The following is a 25,405-nucleotide window of genomic DNA, read 5'->3' on the forward strand; positions in this document are numbered from 1 at the left end:
AACCGAAAGTATGAAATAAAGATCTCTTTTTTTGATTATGTACTTAGGTACACTGCCGAAATTTTGTCAATGGATACCCCATTGAAAGATTTATGGGCTTCTTCCAAAATGTTTCTGTTCTTAGCAGGAAAATAAATTTCTGAAGAATGCGTAGAATCTGGATTAGAGTATCCTATCTTTGAATGACAAAGAAAGAAGGCCTTGTACTTTAATATCTTCAAAATGTTAAATCTTCGCTTTAAAGTTACATATGTCGACCTCTGGAATTATCTAATACAGCCGCCAACTTCGTAAGCTTGCATTAGATCGTTTGTAAGTTAAGAAGCATTTTTATCAGGTAACTTAGCAAACACCGTTCAAATAAAAGCAAAAGCAAAAATACTCTGGAATTGTACACCAAGTAATAAAGTTCATTTACTATGACTATAATAACAAATAGAGACTACATATGCATTTGAGCATGGAGCACTTGTTAATTACGACTTACCCACGAACAATTCGCGGTAACGTTGGTCATTTTCATTAGATTCTGTACGTTTGTGTGTATTGCTTACTTCAGCAGCGTTTCTTGTTTTACCCATACGGGACTTTAAAGAGCTAAGCGGGATTTATTTGCTACAAAACACTCGATAATGTGCAGTACCCGTAGGTACAGTATTTGGAGTTGGCGCATTCTTGTTTCAACACGCTGAGTGCGAAGCTTACTTTGATTACGTTGAAGTAGACTTTTAAGGTGCTTAGGTGGATTATGTTACCTTGTGACGCTTACTCGACTTGTTCGCTGCTCATTGCTTAAGTCTGCTTCGACTGGCGATGTGTCTGTCGCTCGTCATTGAATTATTCCAAAGTGCTCTGGAACCTCCTTGACGTACTTTCTATGCGAGATAGGGACTTAGTAATTCCGCTGTATCTTAATGACCAAGATGAAAGAGAGCTTATTCGTTGATAGCTCGAGATGTTTCTCAAAATACTGCTGGTAGCTATGGTTAGATCATCAACACAGCTAGATAACATAGTAAGGCCTCCTCGGAGGAACCGAAGGTACAGTCGGTTTCGCGTGTGTGACGTATTTTTACCTAGCCTCTCAGTTGCTCTATTTAATAAATAAAAACACTTTTGGGCATATTTTTTGTATCGAGGAGTCACGAGGTACAGTGAGGTGGCGATTAGTCAGCCTAACTAAGATTCGTTTTTGCAGGAAAACTCGGGGGCGTTACACGGAATCTAGTAGTCCTGATCTTTGCAAGCCGCAAGTAAACGCTGTGCTGTGTTTTACTACCTCATTCTATTCGTTCAAATGCTATTATTTATTAACATTTCTCCAAGGCTTCCACAAGTGCACACAACCAAGATACATTTTTCATAATTCAAATTACAAAGCAAAATCATGATATACAGTCGGTTAAATTTTTTAAAATTAAAATTTAAAAAAAAATTGTATTATAGCATATTTTAGCTCGTGAAATTATTGTTTGGGACCTACGCTCATGTAAACTTACGTTGAGTAGCGGAGCCCTAAGTGACAACCGTTAATTAACTTTTCATATTTCAGGCAAACTCTACGCTAATAAGAGAATAATAGCGTTTCGTTATGGAATAGGGTACGACTGGCAGAAAAAAACATGTATGCGATGCGTTGAGAAGAGCATTTTTGTCGACAATCTCGGGGGCAGCACGTTGGAATAGGCGCAAAAGGTAAAACAATCAAAACAAATATGTGATATGTAAAAGGACTATTTTTTTTGCGTTTTCTTGTCGATATCTGTAAAGCTGGTCTGCAACATAACTAGCCGCTTGGTCAACTTTAGCTTAGTACATTCTAAGTCGTATAGTAGGTACATAGACCTTTTGTATTGTTGACCGTTGGCCCGATATCTGAGATCAGTTTATTTACTGCCAAGCGGCTAGTCAATCTACTATGAACAGAAGAGAACTTGATCATTTAAAATACACATGTCATCCACTTTGATTGACCAAATTGGCCTTCGTGGCTAATTTTCTACAGGCTGTCATAAATTAACTTAACGTAAATACTCTCAATATTATAAAAACATCTGATCCCTTTTGCGGCTAAAATGTGTTACCTGTGATAGCGATAAAATAAGAATCTTTCTTGCAAATGAAGTGCATTACCTTTGATAGCTATAAAGTAAGGGAGGTAGGGCTCTTACTTTCCACGAGCCAATCGCCGCTGTTGTTATCGAAAGGCTTGTAACTGCCGCTTCAATACTGGTCAAAACTATCACAAGCCCTCGACAGTGTACACAGGTTGTTCCTAAAATTTTCGGAGCAAATTATTGCAATCAAACACCGGATAGGGGCATGAGCTTTGTAGTAAATTGCCGCGCGATTTAGTGCACAGCCAACAAAGACTGTACCTGTTTGCCTTTGACATGTTTATAGATCAACTGTACTTCTTTGGCTGCTCGCTTAAATGTCAACGAGTTGTCTGGGATTATATTTGCAACCAATGAACGCCTAATAATAAATTTGCACCGTGAGAGTAGGGACTTGAACGTCGTTAGATCCGGTCTCATATCCTAGTGTGCAGTCCTTGTAATTGCACAACAACCGCTGTACTGTAACTCGTTGGATTTTTCGTCTGATCATTCCGACAATACATAGGATCCACAAGGTAAATTCCTGTACACGTGAATAAATAGGCTTGCTTGACCTTAATGGAGAAGATTAACGGCGTTTGTTTGATTTCTGAACGCATTTTCACCCTTATGCAAACTTTACACATGGCAAAAACTGATTGTGTTAAAATAATGTACAACGACCTAAAATTATGCAATGTCATTGTTACACCTCCAACGTGAAGGTGCATTTGCATATGCATCCAGCTTATTACTATATTAACAAATTTGTGGTTCCTTTGCAGTAGAATTTGATATTTGCTTCATACAAAAATGTGGCTTTTTCAGGCTCGAATCACGCTAGAGTAAATCTTTCTTATACTCCGGATTCTTAAACGGCGCATCTGGATACAACCCGTTGCTCCTCTTTGAGACCTTGCCGCTAGACGCGAATTTTATCAGAAAGTCATTTTCTAGGATGTTACGGAAAAGCAAATAATGCGGTGTTTCATATTGTAGTCTCAAGGTATTCGCTATAATGTTTGGAACCCCGCGGTTTCCTGCATTTATTAATGAAACGGTTAACATATGCCACTGTACGTAAGGTTCTAGACCAGTCTAGAAAGTGATTAACGTCCAAAATTGTAGTCAGATAAGCTTTATGGAGCACGCCAATCGATATTTTCCATTTGCTATTGATTATATTATTGAGCGATTTAGGCGTGTTTTCAGCAAGAGTGTGTTGTCCATAAAAAACATTTTCTGAACTGGCCTTCGAGCTCTACCGTTTGCAAATTATTTAGTGATAAACTCCCTAGATACCGGATAGAAAAGCATTTGCTTATTTTCTGTAAGCCATACAGAGCGCGCCACTGAGTCTGTACACTTCCCGACTTTTATTATGGTAGACCGTACTATTTTTATGTGAATAAGCTAATTAGGAAGGCCAATTTTATGGCAGCCTGAACTAGGTAAAGGCTTCTGTAAACGCGTATGGCCAAAATTGTCTCAAGATATGGCGACGTACGCGCTTACTTGGTTTACGGTAAACCAGTGGTGGTACCTTAATACAGCCATAAATCTTCTAATCATAGTCCATAGGATACGCCGCATCTGTCGCTGATTTTGTGAGTTTTGGATAGATGTGGTTTTCGTTGATGGATTATCTCATATGATGTTAGCTTTATATCAGCGTTTGTGATCGTTATATTCATAAAGGTGGTTGGACAGAGCTATTTCGCTCCGGGGTAAACGTAAAAACGTAGTGTCGATCAGGGTTGCTTTGAAAAGCTCAAAAATATCCTTAATGGCTTTTCGCGACAATACCGTTGATGTCTTTTAGGTTTTCAGTTATATGTACTGTATGAACAAACTCTCAGAATCACCATTTTCGCTGTAGTGTCAAAGATAAAAGCCCCAGTAGAAGGTCTAGCTGGTGTAGGTCTTACTGGACATCCCAATAATGTTGGTATGGATTTTAAAACGATAATTCCTTCTCCTTTAGACTGGGGACTTATCCATTTTTCAATTTTTGAATTCACGGCCTTCGTCTCAACCGAATGTTCTCTGCCTTTTTTTGTGCTTTGAAGCATGCGAGGAATTCGTCGATGTTTTATACTTTTCCGATTTTGAAAAAGATATCCTTCAATGCTGAGTACTTGTAACAAATAAAATGGTATGATACTTCCATAACCATTACTGGCATCGTACACAAGCTAGCAGTGCCATTGGTGCAGCAAATCGATTCAGAAGTAGCCGAATTCATTATCTATTCTTATATACTAGACCCTCAAGGATACTCTTCTTCGTATTACTAGCGTGGCATGTAATGGCCTCGTATTGCACACTGTGCAGGCTTTCTGCACCGTAGCAAATGACACTTTTTTGTAAGTTTACAATGTACTCGAAAATAAGTCAGGCACACTGTTGGTCTAAAAATCCTTACCGAATTCGGTTTTCGGTAGCGATTTTTTAGCTCGTTCAGTTCGAATTACTTAGCCAAAATATTAATATGGTCCGATTTAACTTTAACCTATGTAAGAAAAGAAGGCTCATCGTATTTTCCCGGCATATTCAAATAATTTAGTTACCTGGGTATGTGTAACTCATCCTTGAATATTATTAAATGAAATATTTTTGTTTTTGGCAATTCGAAGTGTTGTATGAGTGATACGTGAGATCTTGCTAGGAATCGATATTATTCTCCCTTAAAGCTCTCTGTTTAATGTCTAGATGTTTTCCTTACAGAATAGTTACGAAAATGTATTTTAATCTTCCACATTTGCATTATGTCTTTAGCAGCTATGGTTGTTGTGCGCCTATCAAACTTCTTAGCGTGAGGTTATCCGCAATGCCAAACTCTATTCCAATTACTCTGTCGTTAATTTTTTGACAAGTGAGATTACTGGTTTTTTCGTCTTTCCTGAATCAGGTCCCAATTCTACGGATATTTCTCATCGTTACATTCATCTCCTGTTATCTTAATGAAGTTATAATAAAATCGTGATCTCCTTATTTATCTAGAAATTGTCCGCTACGTTCTTGTACCTATCATTTCACGTTATCCGTCACTATTCACAGCATTGTCCTAACGTTAAACAACAAGGTCCCTCGGCAAACCGTATTCTTCGCGTTGATATATTTTTTGTGGGTAGTTCAGCGGGTTTATTTGAGTGCAGGAATAAAAATCTACATTATTATTGAGTATAAATGGAAAATTCACAGGAACAATAATACGAACCATATGTAGTAGTCGAACGCGGTTTCGCCAAACTCGTTGCGCCTGTGCATGTTTAAAAACATTTTGGGAAACTCCGTATTGACAAAAGCTGGTACCCCTGTGCGTAGCATGCAAATGGCCTACTAAGTTTCGTGCTCATATAAAAAGCGACCACAATCTGCCGGCAAGTACGTTAATATTCGGACATGGAAAGTGCACTCTCGAGGCTAAACAGTGTCTATTTAACACAAAAACAGATTCACAAAATAAAGCTATTACTCGCGGAACATATTATATATATGTACAAAAAAAACTGAGACAAAAATAAGTGCTATATTTTTGGAGAAAGCCCGTAGTTGAAGTAAAAATGGAAATCGATACGTTAATGGTTGTTTATATCCAAAAAGAATATATAAATAATAAAAATTGGCTCACAACGATGGCTTCATACCACTTGCTATGTTTTGGTATGGTGTAGGGCAAATGGTAGGATGCAAATGATGCAGGGGTTCTTTCTTATTATTGGCCTCTTAACATGGTCTGTTTGAGTAAAATTTACTTCTTTTAACTTTTTTATAAAAAGTTAAAAGCAACTATAGAACTATACTGAAAATAAGAGATGCTAAGCTCTATGAATACCCGGATAACGCTGACTCCAGAGCAATACGCTCTGATATCTGACAGTGTGGGTGGATCTTTCTCATATATACCCTGAGTTTGAGTGGTCTTTGCAATAACCAGACTTCGATTTGATAAATTTACTTTCGTTTCTTATACAGCAGAAGTGACAATCAGACGACGCGCCCAATCAGCTCTTTGTTCCTAATGAGTCATTTTTTGGATACATTTGCGGATATGGTGTCTTTTTTCTACCCCGACATGGTAAGAGACAATCTCAACGCGATACTATTCAATAAGAATTTGTAGCGGGAACTATTGCAGAGTCTTAAAAATTTGCGCAGAAAGCGAGGTCAAGGCAGGATCTGAAGTGTTTCATTTTTCTGATATCGTGCTGAAAGGGACTATTTAATGTTTATGTACTTGTACACCTGCAAGCCAGTGGAAAGATGTAATATAGTGGATTTCTAGATGAAAGGCGAGACCTAAACGCTGAATCATGGCAAGTATTCGCAAAAAGAAAGCCGCTCTTCGACCTCCGCACTGAAAGACTAAATACGTACTTAAAAAGCGTTCCTTCCACTTCAACGGAGTAACATGGGTATCGAAGACAACGTTCCAGAGAAACAGCATACAGAATCTTGACAGTCGATATCAAGAGAGAATGGCAAACCGCACAATCTGCTGTATGCAGTGTTCATTGATTTTAAGGCGATCTTCAATTTTGAGTCCAGAGTGAAGGTTATGCTCATATGGACCGAAGTTGGAGCCTTTATGAACGTGCTCAATTAGACAAGACAATAAAATAACGCTCGATGACGGAGTGACTGAACTGTTGTCTTTCAGATAGGCAACTGTCCTGGTTCTGAGGGACAGTTTAAGCCAATTCCTATTCTTTATTTTGCTGACTTTCCCTAATCAAACAAAAGGGCCACAAAAGCTAACTGAGGCTGTTCTGTATTCAGATGAGTTACTGATATGCGGATCGAAAAGATTTTAGGTACTGTAAACCCTAGCCCAGCTCCACGCGGCAACTACACAGTATATGGTATAAGTAAGGCGATGAATAGTAATAAAGTGAGGTCAATGTCACTGACATTTTGTACCTCTCCGGATCGCCTCTTGCTTATGGTAGTTGATTCCCGTACTTGAGGTTGCTGATCTTTGTCAACGTCAGAGTTGCACCTCACGTTTTTTCTGAGAGTCGCAGGAAGGCACTTTCGGCCAACTTAGAGACCTACTAGCCTGGCTGGCTGAACTTCTATCAGCCTGTTCGGCCACAAGGTGGCTCCGATCGCAACGTATAAGATACGTGTCATTCAGGAAAACTTCACAGAGGAAAACCTCGATTAAATTACATCAAGACCTTCCTTTTTCAAAGAAGCCGGGGTTACACACAACGACCCGTAATCTCTTAACGAAGTTGCCTCTGTCACAGAAACCTTTGTGATCAACCTTAACAACTGGGAATAAAAACTCGCGAAATCGACAGTGATTTTTTTTTAAGTGCAGTAAGGAATAGCTATATATAATAGAATGAAAAGGGGCGAACCGACTAAACCGACATGCGGTGAATCGCTTTGCGGTGCATGGGTTCTACCATAGACTTTGCAAGAAACACAGCTTCCACGAGCCTGACGATTCGTATAGGTGCTCCAGGTACAGAGAAAATTGTTATAGATTCTGTGTAGTACGTTTCCCTTACGTATAATTTTTAAGACATCTGACAAATTATTCTAAAGTTTTATAAGTTTACCCGGACTAATATAATTTATGACGTAATTATGACGTAAAACGTTCTGTTTGTGGCTTTGATCTTATGATATTGTACCGTCAACTTGCACATAAGCTGTTTGAGTACTACCAGTAAGGGCGAATAAACATAAATTGTGTTGATTTTCTATTTTGGAATAGTGTGAAAAAGCTTGGCCGGATCTATCAACGAGGTAACAAGGTATGGAAGTGGCTTAAGTAGTCAGTGCTATGACTACGCCATAGAAAATAACACATACTCAACAGTTAGCATACTCGTCACCATCGCAATGTTTTGCGGATCCTTTTTTCATATGCCTACATTTTCGCATCAAAACTTGTTTTTCCAAATAAAGGCATACTTTCCCAACTGACCGTAAGCCTACTATTCTGTAGTCTATTTAAAAAAGAAGAGTTAATTAAAATAGGTATGTATTTAGAAAAACAAAGGCAATGAATGAAACTCCACAATTCTGTGGAAAGAATTAAGTTGATATGAATACGTATTAAAGATAAATGACAAAATTCAACAATATTATATCTAAAGCGTGCCAAAGGTTTATATCAGTTGACCCCCCCCCCCCCTCACAGCATACCATGAGATGCGCATGCACGTGATTCGCATATGTGTATACACATCAGTACGATTGTATATCTGATAATATAAGGAGCTTCTGTGAATATTTGTGTTGGTAAATCAAGTTTACATTACTCTTCATAACATTACAGATCAAAATGATCTGTAATGTTATGAAGAGTAATATGAAGGGTAAAACGACCACCGCCTCGTAAGACTTTGACGTGCTATCCCAGATTATGAATGGATTCTCCCAGCGAAGTATTAAGGTCTATTAAATTTGTTCATGTCATGTATATATAGATATTGACAGTCAAGCTGTGTGCTTATGCAAAGCTTATTTAGCCTAGTGATATAACTAGTCCCAAAAAGAAAACCACCGCTAGTTGAGTATGGGACTCATTTACGACACTGCTACCATGTATACCGGACTTGTCTGCTGTTTCTAATTTCGCACACACGTACGCTCCCCCCAACAGTCTCAAAGTCGAACGACAACTGGCTATGACAATGATAACGATGCTGTACCGATGAAGACATGATTAGTTCCACATCGGTATTTTCCGTCAGTGCACACAATTATCAAACAAACATGCATAGCGCATGTTATAATAACTGCATTATTATTCTACAAATTTATACCGATAATCCTCAGTGATGTCTTTCAAGTGTCGTTCATAGAACTCGTTACAACATGTGAATAGTATCCTTTGAAAAATATGAAAGAACTTCGAATAAATAACCAAAACCTATTTATCTAGGACTATGTAAGCCTCTTTTGTATAGCACTACTAATACGGGTTCATATGAAATAAAATGTCATCGATTGTTAACTCTACAGAGAATTTAAAAGAACTACGTTGCCTTGAAGTACAGCAAACGTAGTAGGCACATGCGTGTCATACTGAGTTAAAATATCACATTTTTGTGGTTGTCTGCTAATAAGGATGCTATCAACGTTTAATTTGATGTATTGGGTCATTATTTATCATTCTTGAAACATTAAAAATGCATACTTTCCATATCATACCTCTTAACATCTTACAGACGTCCTTGGCGCAATTATTTTTATCTACAGTTATCTAACTAACGGACGACATCTCGTTTTCTAGCCTGGCAATTGATGTACTTCTACAACTACATCGAAATATCTATACAGGTAGAACCTAATCTCTATACATTTCTTCCTGTTTCTCGATCATGGTATCTCATGATATTGTTATGCTCATGAGCGTGGCGTTTGCGGTCAGGGTAATTCGGAATGCTCTACTTATTTGGAGAACGAGCACGTGTTGTGGTTCTTTTAAATGGATTTTATTTTCGTTTGATTTCGTCGTTTCTGTTTAAACGGGAGCTGCATGGAGAGCTTCCGAATCCGTCACTGAGGCACGTAACTTCCCCATTCCTGACTCTAGACCTTCTTCGGCTCTGTGTAATGCCTTCTTCACCGCTTGCTTCACGTGTAGGGTTCCATGTAAGCGTCAATCAGGCTTTATTCTTAGGTACCGAAGCATCAATTCTGGTCAAATTGGGTCTCTGTCCAAATTAATGTTGAGTAACTGTCACTCAAAGCGCGACAACACTCATAATTCTTTGAGGTAATGCTTATAGGACCTTATGACTCGCTTTCTTTACCTTTTTTTACCTTTATTTTTACTTCTAAGTCGTATCCATGAAGCTTGAGAAGAGCTTCGATGGGCCTTACCAAGCAATTCTGGAACAATAAACTTATGGCTAAGAATATGATTTAAAAATATGCAAAACTTTTTAAAAAGAAACGTTGAGAGCCCAAAGACAACCCACAATTACAGCCCCTATATGACTCTAACGATAGCATGCATGACAAATATCAGCACAGAGGCATCTTGACGCCAGATCAAATAGGCTAAATCACCTATGTTTTTCGTAAAAAAAACATGCTAGTGATAAGGGAACCGAGCTTACTCCTCTTGCTGAATCCAAAGGTGTTAAAAAAGAAAACTGATTTTATGCCCAAAAAATTAAAATCTATCACTGACAAAGCAGACCACGAATCTCCGCATTGTTTTAAAAACAGGGTTCGTTTTAGTGAATAGCAGCAACAGTCCAAAAATTCCGGATTCTTTTAGATCAAGGATTTTAATAAGTTATACGCTATGACTAGATCAATTTCGTCAACACCGCCCTTGGTAGTATTCATTTTTACCAACCACATAAAAAGGCAAGTCTCAAAGTTGGCAGATCATGAAAAACATATTCTTAGCCTTTGAGGCCAACCCAATACAAAGGAGAACGTGACGATCAATGGCCTAAGTGTTCCCGTTATCTGTAGAGGTATCCTATTTATCGTTCCACTGTTAAGGACGCACTGCCTTAGACGACACCTTTTAGAGGGTCTGTTAGTCTATAATGTAAATCGTAATGTAAACCTGGCTTACTAAGTTTCACCAATACCTTAGTATCAACAAAGTACGGAACTTGGCCGTTGCGTTGAGAATGCAATGGGGCTGTATGTACATGGTAAATTTCCCCCTAAGTTTTAAGATGCTTGATATGAACTGAGTGCTATTATAGGAAACAAATATATTTCGGTTTCCATAGCTTGCAAAAACAGTTGTTTTCTTATAGTCAATGCTGCTGTTACTGTTCAAAGGGAAATCACCTAGGGATATTTAGAAAACGTATCCATTGCGAAAAAATACAGGATTCCGTTAAGTGGGCCGACAAAATCCATATGTGTACGGCTCCATGGCTTCTTAAATCTAAACTAACTTCTTAGCTCTCCTGATATAGAATTCTTCGCTGTTTCACCGCATGACAAATACTATCTTTCTACACTTTCTATGAGTACAAATCGTTTGATTCTTTCGATATCTGGGTGTCCTTAATAAAGTTTTTCTAAAGCGTGGAAATTAAGTATTTTTCGTTTTAAAATTCAGTTCGAAACAGAAAGACAGTTTCTAATTACACTTATTTCTGAAGGCCTACCCTATACTGCTAAAGAATCTGATATGGTCTGGCCAGAGGTATTTTATAGCTATTTGTATCAACTTATCGTCTTTAGTTGAGTCACGTACCTTTTCCAAGGTTGCAAAATAAACGTGAGAATGTGCGATCGGTACCTAGTCAATTTCATTACTTATATTTGCTATCATTATATTTTTGGCGCTGTCCCGTTTGTCTTATTTCAGGCCTCGATAGGGTGTCAGCCTGACCGAAGTCTCCACTTCGAAGCCGTAGGCAAAAGTAGTAACTTACCTCTACAACGATTAGCAGCGTGAATTAGAAAAAAAATAGCAGTAGTAGCTTATGATCTGTTAGGAATATACATTTTTGACTGATTAGATAGCAGTGGAACTTGCGTGACTGCAAAGATAATTCTTAAGCCTTTTTCAGTCGGGTAATATTGTATCTTGGCCTTACTTGCATGTGCAACAGCTTGCTCAGATCTGTCTGAGAAGTGATATGGGTTGACACTTCAAGACCATAGTCACTCGTATCTGTAACTGTTATAATTGATAGAAGTGTGTTATAGAGGGTATGTAGTAGATCTGACATTAATATCAGTTCCACTAGCGTGAAATTACTTTTAGGCTGGTCGATTCACAAGAAATAGTATTTTAACAGTCGGCGCTCGTCACATGCGGACATTCCGAAAAAAAAAATAATATGAAATAATACCAAGAAGTAATCTGATCTAGTTCACACTCTTCGGCGTTACATTTTAAAAAAAAATTCTTTATCAGGACCAGGTCTCTATCCCGATTCATCGGTAACAAAATTTAAATATCAGATTTATTTACGCGACAGGGCACTTTTATACTCGTCAGCAAGAGATCCATTATCTGTCAAAAAATAACTAAATAAAATGGTGTATCTTGCGCCAAAGAATAAACGCTGAAATGATCAATTCAAACTATTTTAGTGATCAGATGTTTGTTTGAATTATCTATACCAATTTGTAAGTATGATTCTAAAACGTCAAGTTGATGAAATTCCACGTTCGAAAATCACTAGAATTAATGCCAGTTATTTTTTGTACCACTTGACTCTTTTTGTACCTTTTTAAGTAACAAGTGTCCAAATATTAGTACATCTAGGTATCTTCTAGAATGTTCATGAATTCCTTAGCTAAGTAAAACTCTTTTATATGCTGTATTATTCGAACAAAATTTAAGTTGAAACTTCTTCTGCATGTTATGACATTTCTATTTGCTGCATGTAAATAAAGGTAAGTGGATTTATTTTGAAAAACCAAGGCTTTTTTATGCTCGTTTACCCATAATGGTCAGATCTCATCTGGTGGCGATACATAATTGTATATCTTTTTTATCTTCAGATTTGTATATAAATGTTTTTAACTAACTGTCAGTATCTCTATGTTTTGAGTTCTGCATTGGTATCGTCTTTAGGCGTTCCATTAGACGGCTAGCTCCTAGCGCGAAAAAAAGTCTGTCTATGCCCGTGTTCAAATCTAGACCGCAACGTGTCTCTAGGATTCGGAGGCTGCTGTATTACCCACTAAGCTATCACGGGGACCATTACACCTAAAGCATTCTTCTTTTCTGATTTATTTACTATGAGAAGGTTTACATCGGACCTCAGACAGTACAAAGTTTCCTATGTCTTATAAAGCATTTTTAAGAACCGAACTTCAAAAGAATGTGTAGACCTTTAAGTCATGCCGGGATTTTGCTCAACACGTTTAGCGCAAGCGTCTGCGTCTTCAACGTGTTTTGGTTTGACCAGGCTACAAATCTAGCAAAGAAATTTCAACGGGCCTAGTTTTATTTTCCATTCGACCCATCTCATATATGCGATTCCTTAGCGCGGTAAATCACTGAATCTCAAGTTTATATGTTCATTACATCTATGATGGAGATAATTATATCGGCACGTAAATAAAGGTATTTATCCGAAGACATTTTAGTGTTGTATCTAAATTTTTTATAGTTTTTTATAGAGAAATATGAGCAGTGAATATTTGAAAAGTTATAGCGTCTAGTTTAAAAACTATTAATCTTGGTTTCATTTGACGATCTAAATTAGCTGCGTTGTTGGGTGTGCCTTTAACATGCTGGTACCATATATCAAATGTTGCTTCTTTCTTGATGGTAAAAGAAAGCAGAAAGCCGTGTTCGTCGGGCTTTATAATTTTTAAACCCTAATCATAATGATGCTACCACTTAATTTAGCAAGGCTTTAGATTTCTAGCTCGTAAGTAAATATTGTTGCTGTTGTTATTTTTGAATAGGGCTTGCCAGTTGTTCCTCTGCTGGATAACCTTGTTTGAAGTGGCCTGCTTAGCTCTTAAGAAAAGTTCAGGATTTGTTTTCTTGTTGTTTGCTATTTCTCCTGTTTAGCGACTATTATGTCTTGCACTTTCCACTATTACTGCTTCCTACACTTATCTAACACGCGGCTCCTCGTTGTTTCAATCTGACTACTAATGCATTTTTACTACTGTACTGCAATCATTTTATAGATATACTGATAGTATTGTAGTCGTTTTCTGCTAGTAGACTCAAAATAAAGACTACGTACAAAAAAAGATTCATAGAAACAGGGTGTAACCCGACAAGAAGAAGAATCTGAAGTAGCCCGACTGTGTCTATGCTAGAAACAACTGCAGCTACCCCAGATAAAGATCTTTCCAATAGGAAAGGATCTGACACTGTTCAGGATCAATGAAACGATGTCGCAACGACATTTCAAGCTGCAGCTGCTGGTACACGGAGTAAGGTTGCTTCAACATCTGTCTGTTCGTCATATATTTAATCAGTCTTACGGAATTTTATTAGCAGCACACCTTACTCAAAACTCAAGGGTTATGAGGTTCCGTTAAAGTGGAGGCAAGATCAATTGTATGTGAGTCGCGAAACAGCTGAACACGAACGTATCGTATGTGACTAGAATATAGCAATTAATTAGAAGACGGCTTTTTTTTTAACATGGCACACTCAACTTTTTTGTATATTCTGAAAACATGGTCTGCGGTCGTGTTACAAGCTTTAGTACAGAAGTGGTCCAAACTTTCTTAAAGAATTTTAAATCTTCTATATATACAACTTCTTCAAATATCTTTTAATATATTTTAAGATGTGACCCGCTAGAAGCGGGAGTTGCACCTTCGTTCAAATGGACCAGAAAACTAATGTTTTTTTTTAAGTACTTCCTCGTAGCTATTTGGTATTCGATGGCATACCTACTAATCATAGACAACTACGAAATTCATGCAGGGCTATATATAATCAAATTGGCTGTGAAGAACGATGTCCACATCGTATACTTTCTCTTCACTGCTCAAACAGACTAGGCACTTAACATATCGGCCTTGGACTATTTAAAGCTCAGTTTTGTAGAACTCCAAAAATGAAATAAAAAGAAACCAAACGTAACCAAAATGGCAATAAGTACATTCGAAGCATTGTTTACGATGGCAAAATCGTCAAAGTGCCTTGGAGGACGGCTGCCTTTCCACGGAATAAAAGCACACTGATAGAGATGACTTTCGTTTTTCGGTAGCACGGACTGATAATTGGCCAAAGCTATGGGCCCGCTATGGAATGTCGTTCCCATAGGGTAACCGTTTCTCTTTGGAAATGTAAGCCCAGTCCCGACGCCTCGGGACTGCCCGGTTGGTCCGCTTATCGATTGATTGTTTAATCCGTGAACGCAAATCTTGCGACTACTAATTATTGTGGAATTCTGAAAGGACAACACCTGGAGCGCGACCGGCACAGTTATACCTATCTCTTTCAACGTTCCGCAGGGTCTACTACTAAAGTGATACTGAAACGAGAAGTATGTTAGTACGTTACTACGTAAGGAAAAGACGAAGGGACCAATTTCGCGAAACTAGGTTCGGAGAGGCTAGATTCTACTTGGTCGGTACGCAATTAATGTTTAAAGGGAACAGTGATATGTTGGAGACTATACATCAGTAGTGTAGTACGGATAGTAGAAACACCTTGTTGTGCAATTGTGTGTCTACAAGAAGAGATAACAGTGACCAACGACAGTCAAGTAGACGCGTTTTTGGACTCGGAAGTTTTAAAACTAAGAACTCGGCAGCTCCATCCGCAATAGCGAAACCATCCGTTACGGTTAAAGAGCCAAGGTTGAGCATAAGGGATTAAACCTGGCGATTAGGACTTCCGATTGCGACTGCTGCAAAGCCGTGGCCTAGCCCTTATGCTCGCTATATGAAGCTTTCCCGTTCTTGAACTAAGCACTTCAGTCACCGCTATATAGATCTCCATACTTGGAACTATGGACTAGCCACTACCCCCAGAAGACAGTTTTCAAGATTGCTCTTTGAACTATCACTATTAAAACACATCGTATATAACCTTCTTACGCACTTGACATACACTCATTTATGCAATTTTTTTCGATTTCATGAAACCTTACGTGCCCTGAACCAAGCACGAATGGAACTGTTACGCCGTTGAAATAACTTTATTTCTATAACCAGGTTTATTCTCATAATAAATTTAGTAAAACATTCAAACTCGGCTCGTCCCAGCCTTTTAGATTAGACTTATTGATTTTCATTCACATATACAGTCCATCTTGCCCAACAATCAAATGTCCCGTTTAGACTCTGTTAAAATTATTGATACAGTTGTACGACGCGGCATTGTTCATTATGATCCTTGTGCACGGGAGTTCACTACCCCTAGTTTCTGCTTTGATGGACTCAGCTCGTGTGCTTTCGTTAATTTCTACGTGATTCAGAAGCTATGGCGGAACTGTAGGCTGCCTCATCAAATATAAACAAGCCACGATTTCTTGTGTCGCATAAGCATACAAGTTTTCGGCCAAGGGATTTAGCTATGTGAAAGCCAATTGTGCCTATGTATCACGTGCGACTAAGACAAGCGGACAGATTCATTAGCTAATTGGCTTGGCAGGCATTGAAAGTACGAATTAAGAAAACATATTTAGTCTAGCCATTATCAAGGCAATAGACTCGTGTGCATCGATTTGCACGCATCGAGGCCTAGTTGGTTCGATACTACTTCTGTAGTGTCATTCCTAAAATAACACCATTTCCTTCGCCTAAAAACTCGGTCTCTCCATCTGCTACGCATGCATTCCCGTTTAGTTTTTAAATTTAGATAACTTATTTTATTTAATGGTAATAATTCGTTCGAATATGGTTTCGAATGTCAGTAGAACTGGGGTTTAACCATTTAGAACCACTACAACCAAGACGTCAATGACGTCCGCCTAGCATATATAGCATGATCATATACATGATATATCCTGCTATAGAAAACCCGAATTTGAAATAACTGATACAGAATGGTAATTGCTTACGCCGTTTGCATGGATCTTTGATTATTGATTAACTTTTCTAGTACTCTCATACGCAAATCCCGTGTGCGAGTATAATGAGTCTAGATAACTTTTACAATCTTTATTTTTTCATCTTGATTTCACCTTTTCTAACGTTCACGACCCTTACAAGCTTGAAGCCTCACAATTATTCTCAATACGGGGCCGGATGAAGCATTTTGGACCCTCTCATATGTGTTATGTATAGGGTTGCTGAATTTCTCAGTGAAAGCTTTGACTAAGATAGACCAGTGGCTTTCGCTTAATTCTGTTTTATTTCATCTTTTTTTTGGAGTATATTGTTCCGTAAAGCTGGAAGGCATGTCACATTTTTCAGTCATCGAATGGCATCGGAACTAGTTGCGTTTTGACGACACTCACCAATGCAGCACGGTTGTCGGTCTTCTACTATTACACGTTGAAAGAACCTGAAGATTTCTACCACTTCTGCTCACTGCTTGCAAGTGTCTTGTGTGTAGGCCAGCTGCTGTGCGTCTGACTACTTCTTGCATATTGGGCAAACTGTACTCCCAGGTGGATAAGATGTATTACTTTGTCGTATGTGTAATATTTTCCCATTAGATCTTTGCACTAGTACACTTCGCAATTAAAAAGTATTTCGCTTCACGGCGTTTACATAAAATTCCATACTTTTTCATACGATTGACAACTTAACCGTATTTAAGACAAATTATGTAATACCCAGTCATTGATTTAAGCGTACACATCGTCCGCCCCTGGAAACAAATGTCTATTCTCCAGGTATTTTTGGTAAAAGGGTTGACTATGGGCACGCTATATTACGCCCTGTGAATAGCCAGCATCCCTTGATAATCCAACAATATGACAATTTCTTTTTCTATCGATTGTTGACAAACCTTCGATATTCGACGTCAAAGGCCTATCCAATTGATTTGTGCGTGTGTTTGCTTTGTTTCCCTTGCTGGTTCAAATTCAGAAGTTGTAAAAACGCAGACTCTTATTCCCAGCAAGATGGCTATGTCGGTACCAAGCTTTGTACACCGCGTCAGGCTAATGTTAGTGCGGATCCAATTCGCAGGTTTACATGGTAGCGACAGCGGCCGTAACCATAGTGATAAGATACGGGTAGCAGTAACGGCCGAGACCATTGCAACAAACAACACGTCTTGTAGGCCTTTTCGTCGATAAGAGGCACAGATATCGTAAATTTATATTTCACTGATGCAAAAGATCGAATAGTCAAAATAATATATAGTATATAAATATAATATAAAATAATATATAATATATAAAAATAGGAAAATACCACGCCATGTAATACCTTTAATCGGGGCTGACACTTTGCGTTGTATAAGACTCTTTATAGTTTCGGTGAAAAATCCAAATGGGCTTAGTGATGCCGTGGGCCTCCTTCTGGGTGGCTTAATGATACTTCAAGGTTCAGATCCGAGGTGATATAATATACAAAGGGTAAGTACTGAGAATAGTTGAGCTCAATGCTGTAATCTCTTGAGCGCTTCGTTGATGGTTTGTTCAGAATACAACGTGCATGTACCGTAAGCAGACGGTGCTTTTTCCGCTTATTTCTTTGCTTTTTCCTCTGTCTCATCGGTATACACTGCGAATCAGCTGCTAAAAACGTATACTTCATGAATTAAAGATATATGATATGAAAATAAGATTTCTTTTAATATAATTTCTATCTTTTAATATAAAGTCTGTAATGGAATGCTCTATAAAGTTCATCCAGTAATTGGTCCTTTCAGAGTCTGCCCGTACCTTCTGAAAAGGAGCAATAATGACATAAATAGTTTAATGGCTATCAGCTCAATGCTGTACCCTCTGTTCCAGTACGTCTTTATACTTAAACTAACATAGATGATCTTGATATAGAGCAAAGGCTAAATCTATTTTACCCTTTTGTAAACCGCCAGACTCGCTTCTTTCACCAAGGTGTTTCGACCTTTGTTGGTCATGTTCAGGTGGACAACCACCCCATTTATTTCTTGCGTCAAGCGGTAGTTTGCGTAAGATCTTGTAGTGAAAAAATTGGAATTGTAACTTAAAAGTAACAATTTCATACTTACGCAATATACAATACGGGTGACGAGCGGCCTTTTGGAAAAAACAACTCCAGAAAGATTACCTTTCTCGAAATTGTGTGATTACCGGAAAAATCTGAAAACAAATATTTTTTAGATTAACTTCTTTTGCTATCACAGAGATGATGCGAACATAAAGCGAGGTTAAAAACAAGTGTTTGTCATCATTTAACTACAGTGGGTTTTATGTAACGTTACAATGTAAATTTAATTCAGTAACTATATTATCCCCACTTTTATCCAGCGATATACTCTACTTATTATTCACGTGTGTATATATATCATATATAAATTCATAGGTGTAAAAGGTATTACTTGACTATTCGTCAATTTAAATACCGATAATCGTTATGTTTTCTTTGTTATTTATTAAGAGGTTTAGAAATTAGGCTAAATAGCTCCTACGGAACCCGTTCGAGCACCAAATTGATTGAACATAGTTACGAGTAGACAATAACGTAATCTGAGTTGAGGTCAGAGACAAGTGACTTGAGTAAATTCACCCGTTTCTGTTCCACTTTTGTTGTTGATGCCACAGCCAGTGCAGTCAATGAGAGCTAACAGCAGATATTGTTTTCTACATCCATCGAGGTAACGGAAACGGTGCATCGTTGTTGTCGTCCTTTTATTTTCATCCGATCCGAGTTATTCTGCGCAGCTAAAACCCTTAAAAGCTATCATAGCAAGCAACGGGTAATCGAGCCATGCCAGATGGTAAATCGAGCTAGATTTATCTATATATAGTACCGTCGAGTAGGGATAAAATTTCACTAATGCGCTTTTTGGTTCGTTCGTTAATACCCTATCTTCAGCCGAAGTCACCTACTTTGAGTTCTTCAAAGTCGTTTTAGAATAGAAAGTAAGCACTATAGACATCGCTTCAAATCCAAGGACATTCTGCCAGAGAAAAAAAATGTTTGAAATGTATTGCTGTTTATAAAACAATGCTTAAACTGTCGAAGTACGTTCTGCTGCGGAATGCTTTAGCGTTCTTCAGATAGAGTGTTTATTAGCTCTTAGATTAGAAATAGCAACACCAAATTGGCCAAAAATCGATTACGGTTAAACAAGTTATGCACAAACCAAAGATCTTACTAAGCATCTTAGTGGATCTAAAGAAACGTCACTGTAATACATGTGGGCGTAAAAAATTTACCTAGATTATTTATGTTTATTAATTTTTTATTTTTGTTTATTTAAGAAAAAGTACTGCATCGATTCGGATCCTAAATACTCGATTTGTCTAGCCAAGGAAACAGCAGTCTTATTCTGAGTGTATTTGAGCCCTTTGTCTTTAAGTATGCATAACTATTACTCCGAGATTTATTTCACACGCCATTGGCCTTTTGACTTATATATTTTGCAGTATTATTTAAATTACTTATACTAGATGCACCTTGTAACATGAAACCACTTTTACGACATAGATTCTCACTTCGTTGTATGGGTGTCTTCACTACTGTTAATTGAATCTGTACGTACGACCCGAAAAATTTAAAAGGTTGCCCACTTCGCATTTTTTGCTTTGTTGTTAATTTCTTCCGATAAATTTATTAACTAAAATGCATCTAGCTTTTTTTGCTTCCAATAAAAGTATATAACATTTCCGAACCATATTTTTCAAAAAATCACACACGTATTTGAGGAAAAAGGTCAACTTTGTGCAATTAGGGCACCCAAGAACAGTTATTATTATTCGATATTATCCTTCATTTGTGTGCTAGAAACAGTGAACTTCAGTATTTTAGATGATACCGCGATTTTAGTTGTGTTAGTTTGAGTTAGACGGAAATTATGTACGTTCAACCAGAAATTGCTGTTGGTTAATTTGACTAATATATTTATAGATATTGTTAGCGGATGAATTCCAACTTTGAAGAAGTAACTGAAGATCAAGAGTTGAACAAAATCAAACGAAATAAAGAGAAACGATTTTACAAGCTAGCCCGTTATATTCATAGATTTGGTACGCTAATAGTCATTTTCCTTAGAAAAATTTACTTTGTGGTCTAAAAAAGGGTCTATCGTATGCCAGAGGTGGATATTGACTTCATGAAGACAACATTTTAAGGCTCATTGCTAGCTTCTCTATTCCTGTGGATGCCATAGAATAGTTTTGTATTCCGCGCTTTACGCACGGTATCACCGTTGGGCTTCCTATCTAATGACTGGCGCTCAGCACGCAAGGAAGTCTACCTAAGCCCGAATTCGAACCTAGACCACAACGTGTCCCTAAGAATAGAATAAGATAAAGTCTTTTGACTGAATAGAATACGCCTTAGGAAGCTGAATGACGAAAAACAACGTTTGATGATGACAGAAGACTACTTACGGGTAAAGTAGCTTCAACTGTAATACACACGACATTCACACTTAGTTTACTTCAGACTAGCGCCATAATAAACTCTTATTGATGGTTATATATGTAAAGAAAACAACAATAAAAAGAAACTTTGCACAATGCACGAGCTATTTATGAATATTGATACAAATATGAATGGTCAGCATTGTCAGAAGCTATAATTGAGTGGCAATAAACATATAATAACAGTTTAGTAATCATTAACTGCATTGTCTTTGCGTGCGAATAATACCAGTTTATTTATTTGGTATCTTCACTGAAACCGTAAGCCTGTTATAGTTGCTACTAAATGGTAAAAGGTTTTGTTTGTACAGGTTAAATTTTCGTAGGATGTCAAAGAAAGATATCTATAAGGCAGATTATAGTATAAATTAATGAACGCTCAGAGACCATGCCGCTATTCTAGATAATAGCCGATAAACAATAGTCTTGATCGTATAAAAGTATCGGTCTCATTAAAACTTTCCTACGCTTATTCTGTCTCTAACGTAACATGAGAAATTTTCCTAGAGATTGAAATACAGCATTGTTGGTTGTTATTTCCTTAAAGGTGTCACTTTGCTTGATATCTTAACTATTTCGATTAGGTAGAGCAACACGAATCGATAAATATAATGTTTTAAGCGTCTAAGAGTATTTGCTTGTAGTGTTGAAAATACTATGAGACGATACCTTTTGATGCTTATTGTATGTTGTACAATGGTGACAATAATTAAGATTCAAATGGGGCGTAATTGTAGAGTAGTTTTGTGTTGTGAGGGTGCAATCTGAAGAAATGCCTTATGGCTCGAGTACCAAAAAAAGCATTTTCAGGTCTTATAAGTGAAAAAAATATTAGTATTGATGTAGATTTAAGTTGCGAAATATGGAAGAAGCAATACTTTCAATTTAAAATTTTAGGTCTTGAAACGACCTTTTCAACCATTTCACATAAAAAAACAGAGTTTGGGCTATAGTGTGACGGACGGCGACAAACGCACAATGAGATGTTTAAGTATGTAAAGGCGACTTGGTTCCATTTTGTTACAAAATGAAGATGATACGACTCGTCAACAGCACACTTGACCACTAACTGGCCTAGTTCCTGTTCTGCGGTTTTACTATTCTTCCGCATCTTCTATAGGAAAAGTACCAACTTCAGTGAATTGAGTTGACTTTAACTCAAAACCTTTTCGATAGTTGACCGAGATGTGTGACGACTATCTTGAAGTAGTATGACTACGTTATCAAAGAATAATCAATAAATTAAGAGATTATTTTACTATTGACATAGTACATGTTATTGCAGTTTTAAACAATATTTTTCTTCAGCGCAATATGCACTCTTTGAGACAATGGGTAGGGCAAATGGATCAACCAAATATTCCAATTCCTTTAGTATTAAAAATCCATCCAATTTACTACTGTACTACACAATACTGTCAAGAACCTGTTATCATGGAAAAATCGAGCCTTTTTTCATTAACACTTCGATTGAACACTGAATCATGTCAGGTTTATATTTTTGAAAACCCACTGTCGCACGAAGCGAACTATTTTTGAGTGCTACCTGTAATTTACGCTTTTAAAATGAGTCATAGTTTAATTGTAACCGAGGCAACTTACAAAGAATAATAATTATGTTTTCTCCAAAAAAGGTTGTATCAGATTTTCCTAGCAAAATTCTTGCTAATATAGTTAACCTTAGCTTTAGATTATTGCGCCTACGTTTGTCAATATTACATTTAAATCAATATAACAAAAGCGCATATATGGAAATGTAGTATTGTGTGAAGATTAAATGGAAAGGGTCATTTTGTATTTCTCTTCAGCACAAAAATGAACTAAGCGCTGTTTAATGCTGATCTAAGTGTTGAATATGAATGTAATATCTAAATACTTGCAAGTGCGTTGGTTATGTCCAGAAGATGAAATTATTTGAAATGAGCTCTCTAGAGATTAAAAGCAGATAATTTGTTAAGCTCCGTCGACTGAATATATTAAAAAGCCTCTATTGATACGCATTTGTAGAGATGGGTTGAGGGTCGGGAAGGGTTCCTGTGATAATCGTAAGTGAAAAGTATAGCCCCAAGATAAGCCAGAAAAATTGCCAATAGATAGTGCATATATAGGGCGTTTCAAAACTCCCAACCATTCTTAATGAAGCAGTACACATAAGTACCGCATTGTTCCCAATAAGACCATGGGATTCACTTTAGGTTTAAATTTATAAATAAACCTTGGCAGATATTACCGGGAGAAATACGTAATTGAGTGAGCAAAAAAGTGTCTGCTTCTTTAACGCAGTATTTATCTAAAATAAGTTGATTACAATTAACATTTTCTAGTTGAAAATTACAAGTAGTTTCACCAAAATGTTTGCTTTAAAAATTTGTATCATGGTCAGAGACCGTCAAATATTCGCATAAAGCTGAGTTTTCGCTGTTTATTTACCCATACACCACTGAAACTAGCGAAATGTTAAAGTAAATTTTAGTTGAAATATTTTTTCAACGCTATTGAGTGTCTTGGCAAAACTCAAAAAATTGTCAATTTAGTAACTAAATTATCTGCTGATACCTAAACAAGTGCTTGAAATGGCAACTGCTAACTATAACGTATGCTTGATTCCGAAAGAAAGCGGTACATGTTTTGCAAGATATTGGGTATTCCTACCTTATTATCGCAACCTTATTTACCAATGGCCAATTGGTACAGCAAATTTCGATTTTGCTGTACTAAATTAGAGCTTTCGGTATCATTCTTTTAGCTTAGATTGGGCGCATTGGCCAACTATTGGCATTAGCCGATATAGCAATAGAATACGAAGTCTCTTCTGCAGCGTTTGACTTTTATGAATTTGAAAATGAGATTCCCTCGCATTTAAGTGGTCCCTGTCGGCCGAAACACTCAGTACTCCCAGATTCCTACCATAATGGAGGGTCTTAAAGTAGTTTTGATACAAAACTATTCTTCATCATTTGATTTATTACTACCAAGTTTTTTCACTGACTGTTTGAAATAGATATGAAAGGAAAAAAGAAGAGTTTTTTTTAGATGCGCATGTTCTCATTTTCACAATCAAAGCATTTCTAATACAATCACCTATTATTTAACTAACAGGTACCTGCCAATTTTTTTTTTCAAAAATTACTTTGTATGTGAAAATTCATAATTGGAAAAAACGACATCAGAATTTTGAAGTTTTCTATTGTGATTAGTTTGTGTTTGGGAATTGGCCCGCCCTAACCCCAAAGCTACCCCAGACGACCTCCAGGACCACGAAGCGTATTAGAAATTTCCAAAGTTATCATTATAATGCCAGAATGACAAGTTAAGTCATGCATTTAAAACTGAATTGATTGAAGTACTGTAAATAACGTTGAGAAGATTGTTGGGTTGCCAACGCGCAATGTCTGATATAAGGCCCTATATTTCTATCATTTGCCGTCAGATGTCAACCTCGGCTGTGTGGAGTAACTCGGTTCATGGTAAAGAAGGGGCTATGGTAGCGCAAGCACAACTTCATAGACAATCAGCTTTTTCGTTTTCATCGGCACCTGCGCACTGTCTTAAAATTGCTGCATACTTTTCTGTTCAAAAGTATTAATTTGTCTTTGCCGAGTCCGGAATTGACAGCACATGCGCCGCGCAGCTCCCCGGCAACACGTCCTTGGGCATCTCTGCAGTGGGATCGTTCCGATAACCAAAAAGTAGTTTGAACGGCGCTTTTCCCAAGCTCTTCCTTGTGATTGAATGTAAAAAAAATTCCACCCGGAATAACAGTCAAGAAATCGAAAGACGTGTCCCCTTATAACGACAAAACTAAGTCTATCAGTAATCAGCCGGACCACACGCTCGGCTCAACCGTTGCACCGGAAGTACCCTACAGCTGTCCAATGTGATTCTTTAGGAGATAGTTCGCTACCTCCCACGATATAAAGCACCAAAGATCCCGAAAAACCTGAATTAAGCGGCTTTTAATGTGCGGACCACAGGTCCCGAGATTCCTCTTGGGACCGTTAAGAGCAGAACGAAACGCATGCAATAGTCAACGATCATCAGGACGTGGAAAGGCTTTTAAAGGTTCGATAAAGTCTATGCCCACCTTTTCCGAGAAACGTTCCGGTGCCGGCACCAGGTGTTCCTGGATTCCGGTTCCGCCCCTAACAGATCCCGAATCGAACTGTTCTCCAAATCAGCAACCTCAGCCGTTCGGGTCAAAAAGTGCTTTCGATTTTGAAGCTAAGTTAGACTGAAGTGAGCACCTTGACTTTTTCAGCACGTTTCCAACGCTATTAAAAAGAACCTCGACAGCTAAAAATTTCGCACTAGCAGCTCGTAGTGGGGTATTCTACACAGATTATCGGCCATCTAGCCCTTACTAGTTGCAATTATAAGCCAAACCTTCTA

At 37.7% G+C, this 25,405-nt stretch overlaps 3 long non-coding RNA genes across 23 annotated transcripts in view; 1 reads left to right on the top strand and 2 right to left on the bottom strand.

Annotated features, from left to right (window-relative positions):
* The window catches only part of LOC147756295 (uncharacterized), a 45,124-nt gene extending 44,261 nt beyond the window's left edge, over positions 1 to 863 (bottom strand). The window contains exon 1 of the long non-coding RNA XR_015326236.1: positions 488 to 863. This is a non-coding gene — a long non-coding RNA (uncharacterized LOC147756295). The remainder of the gene's footprint in view (positions 1 to 487) is intronic.
* Positions 864 to 961: 98 nt separating this feature from the next.
* LOC111249566 (uncharacterized) lies at positions 962 to 13,131 on the top strand. Of its 2 annotated transcripts, none has more exons than XR_015326235.1 (5): positions 962 to 1,041; positions 1,199 to 1,253; positions 1,553 to 1,695; positions 2,404 to 2,635; positions 11,416 to 13,131. It is a non-coding gene; the product is annotated as an uncharacterized LOC111249566 (long non-coding RNA). The 2 variants fall into 2 exon arrangements; XR_002672974.2 differs by lacking the exon at positions 11,416 to 13,131 and adding an exon at positions 2,928 to 5,751.
* A 2,535-nt stretch (positions 13,132 to 15,666) lies between these two features.
* LOC111249751 (uncharacterized) overlaps positions 15,667 to 25,405 on the bottom strand; it is a 67,355-nt gene continuing 57,616 nt past the window's right edge. For 8 of the 20 annotated variants that reach the window (XR_015326227.1, XR_015326228.1, XR_015326221.1 and 5 more), the window contains 2 exons: positions 18,637 to 18,727; positions 15,667 to 18,331 (listed from right to left, as the gene is read on the bottom strand). This is a non-coding gene — a long non-coding RNA (uncharacterized LOC111249751). Of the gene's footprint in view, positions 18,332 to 18,636; positions 18,728 to 19,154; positions 20,875 to 25,405 lie in introns of those variants that run through there. The other 12 variants (XR_015326233.1, XR_015326218.1, XR_015326217.1 and 9 more) reach the window with 7 other exon arrangements.

Source organism: Varroa destructor, unplaced genomic scaffold (genome assembly GCF_002443255.2).
Source record: "Varroa destructor unplaced genomic scaffold, Vdes_3.0 BEIS01000004.1, whole genome shotgun sequence".
NCBI classification, from domain to species: domain Eukaryota; kingdom Metazoa; phylum Arthropoda; class Arachnida; order Mesostigmata; family Varroidae; genus Varroa; species Varroa destructor.